At 49.2% G+C, this 16,028-nt stretch overlaps 1 pseudogene; it reads right to left on the bottom strand.

Moving 5' to 3' along the window:
* Positions 1 to 308: 308 nt before the first annotated feature.
* LOC111152465 lies at positions 309 to 3,553 on the bottom strand (annotated as a pseudogene).
* Positions 3,554 to 16,028: the final 12,475 nt, after the last annotated feature.

Below are 16,028 nucleotides of genomic sequence, written 5' to 3'. Positions count from 1 at the left end.
CTGCTTTTTTGCCTACTTGTGATCTCTCTGTCAAATAAATAAATAAAATCTCTAAAAATAAATAAATTAATTAATTAAAAAAAAAAGGTAGAATGCCAGGGACCCCAGACAGCTTTCTAGAAACCTGACTCTGTGCCTCGCAGCCCTCCTACCCCATCAGCTCTGCTCAGAGCCCCTCCAGGCCACAGGACTGCAGTCTTGGGTCCTCAGATGGCCCATATGATGTGCCTTCAAAAAGCGATCCAGGTGGGACAGCAGGACACACTGCGGATTCCAGTAAATCCCCTTCCCAGAAAGTGAGGGTACTACTAGATGAGCTGTCAAAAAACAGCCAGGTCAGAGTGCCAGGAAGACACCAGAGGCACAGGAGTAACTGAGGAGCATCTGAAGGTCAGGTTGGAACAGTGGGAATCTTGGGTGGTTTTGCCTAGGGGCCCCTCCCGTCCCTCTAAACCCTCAGTGTGATGGCTCCACCACGGGATGGGGGAGGGACCATGCCTGAAGGAACTGTGGCTCCCCTGTCAGAGGTTGCCAACTTGATCTGTGCACAGGTGGGGAAACCCGGCCACACCCCAAAGAATTTCTGGAAACAGTAGCCATCTCAGTGGCAGCCTACCTGGGAGGTCAACCTTCCAGCTGCCCGCGGTGGGATTGAGCCACAGACCAGCACACTAGCCAGACATGGAAGGAGAACCAGTTCTTCATTTCAATAGTTTCTGAGTTACTGGTTTGCTCCTGTGGTTAGTATACTTTGCAAGGCCTTGAAAATGTTCTCCTCATGTTCTCTGCTGGAAAGGATCTTGAAAAATCTCTGGTTTACAGGTAAAGTCATCCAGAATTGATCTTGGTTGGCACAGCCATGCTGGGAAAAATATGGAGTTTCCCCCAATACTAAAAATAGTACTCCTGCGTGATCCCACTACTGGATCATTTGCAGGACATGAAGTCAGTTTCTCAAAGTAAGATCTCACCCAATCTCCCCAAGGAGGAGTGGCCACCCTTAGCAACAGGGCACCCAGATGGGAAGTTGTAGGCAACCCTCCCCTGGAGGCAGGTGCCTCCCTGGACAATGGGCTGCCCCAGGGCTGGGCGGTCTCCACAGCAGCGCATTCAGTGTCCAGGACACTAGGAGGAGACAGAGTGTAGCAAAAGCCAGTGAGGGTCAGGACACACTGCCCCAAATATGGCACCTTGGCAAGTTAAATATAGAAACTGGAAGAATTTTCCATAGAGCAGAAGCAGGAAGATCCCTCTGATCCCCAATCATCCGCCCTCCTTCCCTGAAGCAGGTCAGAATACTCCCATGTGGCACCTTCTCTCCCCAGACAGCAGGGAGGACATGTTGATCACCAGAGTCAAAGAATTTCAGGCCACAAAGGCTAGAGGAACAAACCTGGTTAAACTAACCTTTATCTTCCTAGTTACTTTTTTACCGTTTACCAGACCTAGCTCAAACCCTTGTTCTCTCAATTCTTCACACATTTATTGCTTCTTTGCCTAAAACATAGAAGAACTGTAGGCTTCCATTGCCTCTGCTGGTCTCCATGTTCTTGTGGGGCTCCCAGCAAAAAAAATCAATACACTTTGCCAGCTTTTCTCCTGTTCCTCTGTCTTTGTCAATTTCCAGACCCAGCCAGGGACCTTAAGAGGAGTTGAAGAAAACTTTCCTCTCTTGCACCCTTGTTGGGGGGGTGGGGGTGGCAGGTGGAGTCAGGAAAATCCATCCTGTCTTCCTGACCTTGGTTAAAACTGTTCTCTGCTGGGAAGCAGCATAGGGCTGTGCATGGCTGGGGAAGCCAGGGAGAGGCAGGTGGAACATGTAGGAAGCTACCTGAGCCCCAGCCAGGGGACTTGGCCCCACTGACAGAAGGGAGAGGGTAGGGGGATGAGGTAGCTGAGTGACAGGTGGTAAGGAGGGCACATGTTGTGATGAACTCTGGGTGTTACAGGCAACTAATGAATCACTGAACACTAGATTAAAATCCACTGATGTACTATATGTTGGCTAATGAATTTAAATTTTAAAAATTAAGTTAAATTTAAAAATAAAAAATAAAACCAAGGTAGAAACCGCACATAACTCAGAAGGCTCCATGCTCTTGGAGGGTGAGCTAGCAGCCACAGCCAAGGCCTCTGACAGTCAGGGGACTGAAGGTCTGAGAGGAGGCTTGGTGCACCCCTGCCCCTGAAGCCCCATGGCCCTGGCAAGGTACAGGGACTGGGAGGGAAGACTCGACCAGAGGCCATCCTGGTTCCATGGCTGCCGCAGGATCACTCCAACCCCCACCCGGCAGTGTCTGTCTAGAACCAGGAAGAAAACCTTTTCACTTGATTGTCCTTTTTAAAGATGGTTGCTCAGCATGGAAACAGAAATTATCCGATATAAAACTGGAGCCATTCACAGCTGAAAATGATCCAGAAGTTATCAAACTACAATGACCACAAAGAGAGGAACTTGTGTCCCCAGGCAGGCATCCTGTGTGTGGGTGCAGCTGGGGCCCTGGAAATGCCCATTTGGGCAGGGCTGGACTCCATGGTCTCCCTCCATGGGACAGAAGTAGGAACCGGCTCTCACAGCTCTGCTCAGGACAGCACCCCCTGTTGGAGATGGGGACAGCCCCTCGTGAGTCCCAGGTGTCTTGGTGATTCTTGGGCATGGCCTGAATCTCAGCTTCTTCATGAAGGGCAGGGAGAGCAGCCCAGCCACCATAGGTCCCACAGGTCCTCCAGGGGACAGCCCAGCCACTGTGGGTCCCATAGGTCCCACGTGGATAGCACCTTGGTGGGCTTGTGGTCCATCAGGTACCTGTTCAAGTGGCTCTGTCATGCCACACAACCTTGATCCCATTGGCCAGGTCAATTCCCATCACCGGGTGACAGGCCAAAGTCAGTCAGTGAACCTCCACCACCAGCCCCCCAAAAAAGGCCCCCATGTAGTAAACGTCGCCCTGATCCCTGGGGATGTGGGCCTGGAACCGTGGCTGGTGCTGGTAGCTGAAGACTTCATGGGACACCCAGTAGAAACTGGGGTACAGGGTGCCAAATGGGGGGCAGGATCTCCATGCCCACATGGTTGCAGAACTTCATGTCCACATCCACACACACCAGGTCGTCCAACTCATGGAGGAAGTGCTGCTCACAGAAGCAGCTGATAATCACTATGTGCTGCATGGACACATCCTGCCAGTATGGGGTGCCAGAGACCTCGAGGACCACCACCCTCCAGCCCTCCCATGGGGGCACAAGGGCCTGGAAGCCCGCTGGTCAGTGATGACTTGGTAGATGAAACTGTGTCCCACCATGATGGGCTTCTCTGTCCTCTGCAGGGACAGCTCTAAGAAGACCACCTGTCTAAGGGATGAGGGACAAGGTGGGAGGAGGGTCACTGTCAGAGGCTGGCAGCAGGACCCCAGAGCTGAGGGCCAAGGATGTGTGCACCTTGTTCACAGGGGCAGGCCCTGGGCTGCTTTAAGCTACAGCCACTCTCCAGCCTGTCCTGAGCAAGTCTGCTTATGGGGCCTCCCTACCTTCTGCTCCCAGAAATGGGGGCCATCAGCACCCCATCATACAAAGAGGAGTCTGAGGATTCAGAGATGGGAAACCAACCCCACAGCCAGCATGCTGGAGCCAGGAACCCTCTTTCTGTGCTGAGCTCCCAGGCAAACCCTGCAGGAGCCCTTCGCTGGCCAACCCCCTACAGGTCCTGTCCCCACCTGCCAGGAGTGGAGCACCTTTGGGCACAGCCCTCCTTTCTATGGCCTACAGACTGGCTAGAATCAGCAGGGCTGGTCTCCTGCCCCACTTTGCTTTGAGGGGGCTGTCGCTGGCCCCCACAGAGCTGTACTCCCTTGAAGGCTACTGGGCCTCTTGCTGACAAGGTCCATCAGTCAACCACTGCTATTTCTAGGAGTGGTCACCCTTGAACTCCCCCAGATCAGGAATCAGGTCCAACCCATGGGCAGGGAAGGGGAAAGAGGAAGGTTGGAAGAAGAGGGGGCTTACTAAGGTCCCAGCCATGATTCCAGGTCCAGGTCTTCATCTCCCAGGCTCCAAGAAGTTGGAAGTCTTGTCTCTCTGAGGGGACTACCTGTGGGGACAGCAGCTCCCCCATTGTCATCAAGGGTGGTGAGCCCCTTTGAGATGGATTTTTGTTAAGGTTTTATTTATTTGTTTGACAGAGAGAGAGAGACAGCTAGAGAGGGAACACAGGTTGGGGGAGTGGGAGATGGAAAATCATGCTCCCCACTGAGCAGGGAGCCCAATATGGCAGGGTTCAATCCCAGGACCCTGGGATCATGACTGGACCCAAAGGCAGATGCTTAATGACTAAGCCACCCAGGTGCCCTGGGACTAATTTTTTTCACACAGGCACTAAGGCTACTTCCCAGTGCCTGCCCCATACCTGGCAGCTTAGTAAATCACTCACACAGGGAAAGTGGGCAGTACATTTAAACAGGGGATAAGGCCACACACAGCCAACAGACATGGGTCAGCTCACTGGGGGGCAAGTCCAGGTCCAGCCAACAGGGGAACAAGCTAGACATGAAGCAGCAGGAGAGAAGAATGCTCCTGGCAGAGGGCAGAGAGAATGTAAAGGCCAGGAGTCAGGCCTGAGGCACATGTGGGACAACCACACACCTGGGAGCCCCACAGGGGTGGCAAGGATATGGTGGGAGAGGAAAGGCTAGAGAGGACAAGAATCTGGGGAGCAGATCACAGAGAGGTTCAAAGGTTATGTTCTGAAAAGATCACTCTGCTAGTTACTGGAGAAGAATGGACTCTGTACAGCAGAGGACAGGGAGACCTTAAACCTAAGCCCTAACCCTAACCCCACTCTAACCCTAATCAAACACTGTGCTCAATTTTGAGGACTGACAGCTCTACTCTGAAATCATGAACAAGCCCACCATGCTGGCTTTCACTCCTTGCTCAGTATTGCACTGAAAGTTCTACCCAGAACAATAAGGCAAGAAATAAGGAACCCACATGTGAAAGGAAACAGTAGAACTAGGTCTATTCAGAGACCAGAGATGGCATCATCTTATATAGAGAGCTCCCTAAAGAATCAACAAAAAAATGATCACAGCCAGTTCCCTAATTCTGCAAAGTTACAGGACAAAATGTCAACACACCAAAATCTCTCATACCTGTATACACTAACAATGAATCATCCAAAAAGCAATTTAAGAAAACAATTCCATTTTAGGGAATATCAACATGGACAAAATACTTAGGAATAGGTGAAATCAAGGTATACGTCTTGTACACCAAAAATTACAAAACATTGCTGAAAGAAAGTAAGGGAAACCTAAATAAATCTGAGGACACCCCATGGTGATAAAAAGACATACTATCGATAAGGTGGCAACAGTAACAAAGCAATGTGGAAATTCAATATGCTCCCAAGAAATTTCATAAAGGCCTTTGGGAAGAAATGCACAAGCTAATCATAACAGTCATATGGAATTTTAAGGGACCACAAGTTAGCCAAAACCACCCTGAAAAAGAAAATCAAAGGTGAAAAGTCATAATTCCAAAGTTCAAATCTTAATACTAAGCAACAGTAAATAAAACATTGTGATACTGTTGTAAAGGTATGCACACAACCTGAAACAAATAATACATTATATGTTAATTAATTGGTTTTAAATTTACAAAAAAATTTTAAATAAATAAAATAACATTTTTTTAAAAGGATGCATACAGATCAGTGGGATTTAACTGAGAGCCCAGAAATAAGCCCCTTTATCTATGGTCCACTGAAATTTAACAAGAGTGGACAACATTACACTGGGGAAACAGAATGATCTTTTCAACAAAGGGTGCTAGACAATTGACTATCCATGTACAGAGGAATGAACTGGACCCTTACCTCACACCACATATACACATTAATTCAAAATAAGTTAAAGGCTTAAATGTATGAGGTAAAATTATAAACACTAGAAGAAACAAATGGGGATAAATCTTCATAACCTTGGACTTGGCAATGCTTTTAAACCTGACACTAAAGCATAAGAAGGGAAAGAAAAAATAGATAAAATAATATTCTCAAAATTAAGTATCTGTCCCGGGTTCCTGGGTGGCTCCATTGGTTAACTGTCCAACTCCTAATTTTGGCTCACATCATGATCTCAAGGTCATGAGATTGAGCCCCACATCAGGCTCCACATTGAGTGTGGGGCCTGCTTAAGATTCTCTTTCCTTCTCCCTCTGCCCCTATCCACTAGCATACTCTCTCACTCACTCTTAAAAAAAGAAATGTAAAAAATTTAAAGATATTTGTACATCAGAAGATACTATGCAGAAAGTGTAAAGACAGCCCCCAGAATGGAAGGAAATATTTGTACATTATTGATCTAATAAATGTCTGTTGCCCAGAATGTGTAAAGAACTTTTACAACTCAACAAAAAGACAACCCCATTTTTAAAACGGACAAAGGACTTGGATAGACCCTTCTCCAGAGAAATCATACAAATGGGGAAAAGCACATGACTAGATGTTAAACAGCATTAGTCTTTATGGAAATGAAGATTTAATGTGCTATGGTGAGTGCTGTGAAGTGTGTAAACCTGGCGATTCACAGACCTGTACCCCTGGGGATAAAAATATATTATATGTTTATAAAAAATAAAATTAAAAAAAAAGGAAATGAAGATTTAAACCAGTTAGATGTCCCTTTATACATGTAGCATTGCTATGATCAAGAAAACGAAAAATAACAAAAGGATGTTGAGAGACTGAAGCCCTTAAACCTCACTTGTGAAAAATGGTGTAGTCTACATATAATATAGTTTGGCGTTTACTCAAATAGATCCAAGCAGAATTACCATAGGTTTCAATAATTGTACTCCTAGATATATACCCCCAAAATTGAAAACACTGGCTCAAACAAACAAAAATGTACAGGAATTTTCATAGCAGCTGTGTTCACAACAGGCAAAAACCAGAAATGTCTGTCCATGGGGAAATGGATGTCCTTTTGCAAATGACATATACAAATGTCCATCCATGGGGAAAAGAATAAACAAAATGAGGTAGATCCATAAATGGTTATCTTGTTCTGTCCTATGAAGGAATGAAGTTAAATGGTTCCTTTGTGGGGAAAAAATATGGTGGTTCCTTAAAATATTAAACACAGAATTCCACTGCAGCCTATATGCCCCCAAAAATTGAAAGTAGAAGGACCCATATTCAGAGCAGCATTTCTCAGAACAGCCAAAAAGTGGAACCACCCAAGTGTCCACTGACAGATGAATGGATAAACAAAATGTGGTTTATACACCATGGAACATGATTCAGGCTTAAAAACGAAGGGAGTTCTGACACAGGCTACAACATGGGTTGAATGTGGAAGTTATTACCTGAGTGAAGTCAGTCAGTCACAGAAGGACAGATGCTGTATGATCCCACTTGGATGAGGTGTCTGGGACACAAAGCTGGGTGTGGCTGCAGTGGGCGTAGGGGAAAGGACAACAGGGAGTTGGTGTTTTATGCATACAGGCTCCCTCGGGGAGAACGAGAAAATTCTGGAGAATGATGTACAACCGTGGGATCTCAGCTAAGGCCAGAGAATTGTGTACCTGAAATGTTTTAAGGGGTCAATGTTCTTATATTCAGTCACTGAAAAAGTGAATGAAGGACTGATGCATGTCACAACATGGATGGATGTTGTGTCCACAGAAAACAACCCCAGTGATATAAGCCATACAGAAATACCACTCAGATGGGAAACTTCTGTGCTCCTTAAGTGCATCAAGGTTGCCCAAATAAGGGAAAGTCCTGGAAGAAATTCCAGAAGAAGAAAACTGGATCCGAATGAAGAAGACATTTCAGACCATTGTGCAGGTGGTGACAGCTAAAGTGGGCCTGTGGTCTGGGTTCAAATGTGGGAACCATCATGATTTCCTTACTTGGTGTCACATGGGGGTTCCGTGGGACACTCTCCCTGTTTGGGGTAAAATGCACCGAAGTAGCCTGTGTGAAGTGGCAAATGTGGTAAAGAAATGACAGCTGGGGAGTCTGAGTGTGGAGATAAAGCATATTTGTGCTGCTGTGACAAGTTATTGCAGATTTGAAATCACCGCAGAGTAAATGACTCTTCCAAACATCCACATTAGCACCACATCGCAGAATCAGAGAGGACATCAGACTTCAGGATGGAGGCCAAGCCCTCCCAGATCCAGTTCACCCACTGTGGAGAGGCCACTCACCCTTGGAGGAGGCCACATGTTAACAAGAGACTCATGGGAGGATTAAATTGGGTGCCCTCATGTCTTGGGTGAAGTAGAAGCAGTAGGATTCGGAATTCCAATTCTCCACAACACTCCACCACAGCCTGGCTAGAGCTGTGAAAAAGCATGAAGGGAAGCCTCCATAAAGTAGACTATGGATACCAGAAAGGGAGGCTGGAAAGGAGCACCTGGTGCTCAGTGCCCATTACAGACCCCACATCACAATCCCCCATGGGAGAGATTCATCCATTCCAGGCCCCCAGGAGCAGCTGGAGGGTTCATCTCCTACCATCACCATCCCCACAGCTCAGCTGGTAAGAATCTTCCATCCCCCTGACCCCCTGCCTTTCTCCAGGGGACTTTCCTTCCAAGCAACCCTCTCAACTTCTTCCTCCTCCATGAAATAATGTTCCTCTCCTTTGTTTCTTGCACTTGCCTGTGATGTGCCCATAGCTTGGTCATCCCAGATTACCATTCTCTGCTATTCCCAAATAAACCCATTCTGCTGGTCAAATAACTGGCAGTTTGAGTTTAAGGCAAACAGAACTAATAAATTCAAGAAACTTGCAAGGAACAAAATCAATATACACAAATCAATTACATTTCTATGTGCTCCGAAGGAACCATCAGAAAGAGACTAAGGAGAGCAATCTCATTTACTACTGCATCCAAAAGAAAAAGTTACCTAGAAGTCCCCTGAACCAAGGGGGTGACAGACCTGTCCTCTGACAGCTGTGGGACACTGATGACAGACAGGGAGGGAGACGCACAGAGACAGGAAGATACTCTGTGCTCAAGGAAGAACTGACACTGGGAAAATACCTCCTCTCCCCAAAGCTGTCTACACAGTCTGCACTGTCACTTCCAAACTTCCAGACTCTGGACCAACCTTGACATGGGTGTGGACATGGGAAGGACCCTGCAGGGCTGAGGCAGGAGGAGCACGAGCTCCGAGGCGGGCGGCCACTCCCTAACTGCAGACTGTCTCAGGAGCCCCAGGAACCGAATTCGCATGCACACAAACACAGATGCAGGACCCAGGGTGCACATCCGAGCCCAGAAAGGGGGGACCCCACAGCCCCACAAACAGCACTGCAGGAGGCCACCTCACCACACACAAAACCACGGAAGCCCCAGTGTCTACACAGCACGCCCTTCTTCCATGGGGTACTGAGACCACGCACCCCCTCGCCAGTCCCCACTCAGGCGGCTTCTCCTCACCTCCTCCAGCAGCAGGTCCCGAGGGGGCAAGACTGCTGTCAGTGTGGACACAGCCCCACGTCCTCCACAGTGGGTCCTCTCAGTATGGATGTGGAACCACATCCTCCCCAGCTTGTCCTGTCAGGGTGGGACTGGTCACATGTCCTCCAGAAGTCTCCAGAGCAGCTCCCAAGTAGGCCTGACTCCTGTCCTAGCTGTGGCTACACAGGCCAGGCTCAGGGTGGGAGCTGGCGTCCTGCACCCTCTGCAGGCGGTGGAGGGCAGTGCAGGACTAGGGGAGCTCACCCTTCAATGGAAGCACCTGCTCCCTCCCGGGGTCCAGCTGGAGCCATTTCATTCTGGAAATTCAAGCTGCTTGGAGCCCAACATTCCCCAACTTCTCCAGAAATAGCTAAGAAACAATGAATTGGAAACAATATGGAATGACAACAGTCCCTGACCGAAATGGTGGCAATGAACATGACCCTAGCCCTGACGCAGACCCACACTCCGGTCTGAAATTACTCTCAATCCCGGCCCTGACCCCAATCCAAGACCCTAGCCCTAGCCTGCAGTCCAAACAGTGTTCACAAGAATCAAAAAGTAGAAACTGCAAATATCCATCAGTGGTGAATGCATAAACAAAGTGTGGTGAAGGGTTTCAACTGGGTTCAGGTTCAGGTTTCATCCAGAGTTCTAGATCGGGCTTTGGGGATAGCATCAGGGTGAGGATTTAGAATGAGGGACAAGGGAACAGTTAGAGTTTAGGGCTTTAGGTTTATGATTTAGGGTTTAAGACTCAGGGCTTCTGGGATAAAGTCCAAGGTCAAATTTGGGGTTTGGGTTCATGCTGGGGTTTGGGTTCATTCTGGGATTTGGGTTCAGGGTTCATGGCTCAGAGTTCTGGTTTAGGATTTGGGTTCGTGGTTCAGGGCTTGGGTCCAGGGCTCAGGTTCAGAGTTTAGGCTTCGGGTTCAATTTCAGGTTTTGGATTCAGGGTTCCAGTTTGGGCTTTAAAGTCAGGTTATGTTTCACCATTAAAGTTAGGGGTTAGGTTAGGTTTAGAGATGACACATTTTCTTCAGTTGTCATCATGGACACAAAATTCCTATCTGAACTTTCTAAATCTGAAATGCATTTCATCTGGGTGTCAGGACCTCATTTAGAATTTAAGATCTCAGTAACTCCCTACCAACAGCATTCTGATTCCGGGGTCTTCCAGTCACTGAGAATTTGCTTTTGTCTTGGCTCAAACATACCCTTGGCAGAGAAGGGTGAAAGGCTGCCAAAGTTGGGATGATTTCACAATGGTAGAGGTGTGAACCCAGATATTGTGGAACTGCTCATGGAAAATGATACAGGTGACAAATAATTGGTCGACTCCTGATTCTTCGACAAAAACCAAGTCTCCAATAGAATCTGATAATGTTCCCTAGGAAGGCCTATGGTACTCATTACCAGTACTTTAAAAAGGCCCCCTCCCCTGCTGTAAACTAAGAATCACAACAGGATACATCCTATTTTGTGTCAAAAATAAAATTTTATTATTTGGCTGTTCCAGTGTACAATTTGTGGAAGCACTGACAACATTTTCCTTTCTCGAATCCTCATCAACACACGAGTAAAATGCAGGCAATGTTGTAATGCACTGCTCATTGGAATACCAAGTACAAGGAGGACTATCAGAAGCAATAAAAAGATATCAAATATGAAACTCAGAAAAAGAACCCTTGATGGGCACTTAATGAGGATCCCTAGCCATAAGATCTAATGTCTCATCCTATGGAATTCACCCATATAAATCATCAATAACAATAGCCTGCTGACCACTGTAACCACCTCACCATTGGCCTCTAGGCTTGTAATACACACTCCAACCACTAGAGACACACTTAGCGGCAGAACGGGACTTGCCCACTTCCAGTGGACCAACTCTTACAGTGAAGCCGAAAAATCCCACCCCTTGGAAATCCCAGCCCTCAGGACACAGTCACAGAAACCACACCCAGAACTCAATAAAGGATAGACATCTCATGAAGTGGATGCTACAGATCACCACCACTCCCACGAAGTAGCTCTACAGTGGACTCCAGGTCTGTCCCCTGCCCGGGATCACACAGGGCACCGCATTCTTCTAAGACTCCATCCTCAGAACAAAACCGTGTCCTCATCAGTCCTATGTGTAGGCTCACAGTGAACCCTGTGAAAGCCAGACACCTTCTTAAGAGCACTCAACGTCTCATGCCTATCCTAGCAGATGGAGGGTGCTGCTCTCCCTGACTTCCATACAAACTAGAGAATGCTCTGAACAAGTCTTGCCATACTCCATGCAAAAGGCATATTCTCCATCTACAAAATAATGGACGCTGAAACACCAAGATTCCTCACACCTTCTTGAACCTAGATAAGCTTGAGCTACAGCTTGGCCAGAGCTATTGTCCCCAACCCTCTACACACACACACACACACACACACACACACACACCCTTCCCTTGTGGACTCCAGATGAGTTTCCATCCATCTTGTTCATTCTCAGCCATTGTCTCTGCAGAGTAGTACAGCAGTACCAAGGTGCTGGGACTGAGGTGCAGGTGCTAAGACAGCACCTTCAACCACTTACTATCATAAATTAATACTCATTTTATTAACAGATGTATCACAGAAGATCTTGCCACCATGGCCATTAGAAAAGTCATTACAACAGAGATTCTAACAACCTGTGCCAATCTCTACGTCTCCACTTCCTGGCTCCAGGATTTAGCTCATAAATGAGCATGTGACCCAGTCCCAGCCAATAAGGATGGAGGAACTTTAAGTCTCAGCCTATAGACCTAATAATCAGGGGGTGGACCACCCAGGCCAGTGGCTTATCCATCGCGACTGCACAAGTGGCCTAGGCCAGGCTGGTGCCAGTGTCACAGAGGGCCCAGGAAGCCAGGTGCTCCATACCATTGCTGAGGGCTGAATCAGACTCGTCCTGAAGCCCACACATGCTAGATCCTCTGCTAACTCAGGAGAACCCCAAATGTGCTCGTGGTCTTGGCCTGAATAAGACAAGTATCTCTGTGGTATACAACCTGCAAGATAGACCTGCCAGGCTATCTTGGACAGGGGACAGACTCAGCCAAACAATACCTACATGGAATTCAACCACAGACAAACGTGTTGTGGGAAGCTTGAGGCCGACAGAGAAATGGGGGGTGGGAGGGAATTCCTGAGGCCTTCATTGTTGGCCAATCTCACTATCATCTTTTTTTCCTTTCAAGTGCAGGGGCCGGGGTCAGGCAGGATGGATCCCAGTGTCTTTCTACTCTGCCACTGGAAAAGAAGAGCCCTCTCCCCCATCATCCATCATGTTGCAGATCTGGGGTGTGGGAAACTACCACCCATGGGCCAAATGGAGCTCCCCCCATATTCTCTCAATCAAGTAGTCTGGAACATTAGCTATGGATGGTCTGTGGCTGCTTTCAAGCCACAGTGCAAGGGTGGAGTCATTACTGGAGACACCACATGGACTGCAACACCTAACAGAAAATCTTTACAGAAGACTTTCCAGAAAAGTCTATGCCGATCCCTGGTCTCAAAGATCTTAGGATCATGTCCCTTCTTACAGTAGAATGTAGCGCCCTCTGGGTCAAATCTAATTTCTTCACCCACAGAGGCAAGGACTTCCACCCTTTTAGCCAGAACTCCATCTCCATCCTCCTCTCTTGACACCTTGAATGGCATGGCTACAGGTCTGCCACACCAAGAGAATTCACTGTCATTTCCATGGTAGTGATGCTCAGAAACAGAGGTGTAAGTGTGAACTTGTGAGGATGAGCGTGTGTTTCCTCTTTGGTAACCACAGTGTGTAAGGGAAGTACAATACAGTAGCTCACTTTCTGTCCCACAGGAATGGCCACACACTGTGGTTGCATAGTGATCTCAGAAGGAAGCCATCTTCTTAGAACAAACTTCATCTGGGACAACTCCCAAGTCCCTTGTCCTAGACACTAGTTTCCACTAAGGCTTGGGCACAGAGAAGGACAGAGACTCCCCCTGCCCATCAGGGTTTTGAGGGACGCCTGCTGTGCCCGGACCAAAGATCCCAAAACCATTCATCCACCTGTAATCCAGCCAGGCATCTGTGAGAAAGATCTACTCCAAGCAGAAAGGGCAGACTGAGAGACAACAAATGACAGTTTTGTGTGACAAGTGCCACCACAGGGGACACTCAGGAGGACTGGCGGTATGCTAGGGGGACCAGTAATCCTCCGGGATTGCTTCCAAATGCTGAAAAATTTTCTTCTAGTCAGTCCATGGAGCCCACTTCAGCATGGGCAATGGGCCTACCATGCCCCTAGGCCCTAACCCTATGCCTGGGTTTGGTTCTCAGGCTTCTGTCCCCAGAGGCCTGGCCCCCAAGTCCTCCTGATAGGGGACCCCTAAGCCACACCCTAGGAGTTTGCCTGCCACCCAGGACAAAACTGTGTCCTTTGGACCAGCAGAGAACCCTCAGAGTGGGAGAAACCTGCATGTACCCCAGAGGCCACCCCCATACTTAGCGGCCCCCTGAGCCATAATCCTGTATTTGACACCTCATTTGAACCACACTCTCCAATTAGCCCCCCAGCGACCCTGCTTCAGCCCTGGCACATAGGGCCTGCCATGCACTGAGCCCCGAACCCTGACTCTACTTTGGTTTGCCAGTCTTCTGTCCCCATATGCTTGATCCCCCAATCCCTCCAGATCGGTGAACCCTGAGCCATATTCCAGGACTCTGCCTGCCACTCAGGAAGAGACTGTGCCATTGGGACCTGCACTAAAACCCCCAGACTGGGAGAAACCTGCATGCCCCCATCAGGCCATCCCCACCTTCTGTGCCACCCTGCGCTACAAACCCAGATCCCGAGGCTCAGCCTCTCCCCCTCCCTTAGCTCTGCCTCCAGGGAGCTCACCTTCCTGGTGGCTGACAGGGAAGCCACCTGGACAGGACCATGGTCCTACATGTCCCCAAGATGTACCTAGCAAGAAAGCGCTCCCAACAATGGGTGGGCACGTGGCTGGTATAGCCTCACAATGACTGTCAATTCTCACTAGTATTCTGCCCAAATGAATGCCGCATTGGTCAGAAAGCTCATGAGAATTGGTCGGATACCAGGCAAACTAGCCTACGGCAGTGGGGTCTTTCAGGGGGGATCGAGTCGGCCTTTCCCGGGGTCCCGTGTGGTCGCGGGCCAAAGCTTGCGAGAAAGCCCTCTAAACACCAGGTGCAACTGAGGCACAGATGGCCTCTGAATAGAGGCCAAGCATGTCCTCTACTCTGCCCTCTGGGGAGTCTGCCTAATAGCTGGCAGTTGGGGCCTGCCATGACCCTAGGCCTTAATCCTAATCCTGGGTTGGGTTCGCAGGCTTTCATCCAAGAGGACTGGCCCCCAAGCAATCCACATTGTGAACCCCTGAGCCACACCCCAGGAGTCTGCCTACCACCCAGGAGGAAACCGTGGCCCATGGAGATGCGCAGAACCATCAGAGAAGGAGAAACCTGCATGCACCCGAGTCTACCCCCAACTTCGAGGGTCCCCCTAGTGACAAACCCAAAGCCTGATACCCCATCTGAACAGTCCCTCCACTCAGACCCCTGATGATCCTGCCTCAGCGCTGGCACATTGGGCCTGCCATGCTCCCAACCATGAGCCCTAACACTAGTTTGGGTTGTCAGGCTTCCATCTCCAGTGGCCTGGTTCCCCTAACCCTCCATATTGGGGAACCCTGATCCAACACTGGGACTCCACCTGCCAGTGAGGAGGAATCCATGCCATTGGGAGCTGCACAAAACCCTCAGAGCTGGAGAAACCTGCATGCCCCCCTCAGTCCATCCCCACATTCAGCACCCCTCCCCCCACCCCAGCCAGAAACCTGAAGCCTGACACTCAGCCTCACCCACTCCATCAACTCTACCCCCGGGGAACACGCTTCCACGGTTGTCCTCAGGGTAACCTGAGGTAACATGGGAACATCCCACATGGTCCCACATGGCCCCTACACACACCTAGTGATAAATGGCTCCCAATACTGGGCAGGCATATGGCCCGAATCACCGCACAATGCCAGCGAATCCTCACAAACTTTCTGCCCAAAACAATGTCAATTTGGGCAGAAAGTTGGTGAGAATATGCTGGGAAACCCCAGTGAACTCGCTTCTCACAGCGAAGGCCTTCAGGGGAGCCTCCTGAGCCGGGCCAGAGGTCCAGGGTGGTAGCGGCCTGAAGACTGTGATAAAGCCCTCTAAAGCCGGGGCACATGGGTGGCCTGGATTGCCTCTGAACACTGGCCAAACACGCACTCTACTCAGCTGCCCCCGGGGGAGCCCACCTCAGGGCCTTTTGATGGGGCCTGCCACACCCCTAGGTCCTAACCCTAACCCTGGGTTGTGTTCTCAGGCTTCCGTCCCCAGAGGCCTGGCCACCCTGAGCCTTCCAGATTGGGTACGCCGAGCCACACCCCAGAGCTCCACCTGCAACCCAGCAGGAAACCACACCTTTGGGAGCTGCCCAAAACCCTCAAAGCCGGAGAAACCTGCATGCCCCCTCAGGCCACCCCAAACTTCA

Source organism: Enhydra lutris, unplaced genomic scaffold, assembly GCF_002288905.1.
Source record: "Enhydra lutris kenyoni isolate GAN:26980312 unplaced genomic scaffold, ASM228890v2 scaffoldscaffold28, whole genome shotgun sequence".
NCBI lineage: Eukaryota > Metazoa > Chordata > Mammalia > Carnivora > Mustelidae > Enhydra > Enhydra lutris.
This window is presented reverse-complemented; position numbering and strand designations above follow the sequence as displayed.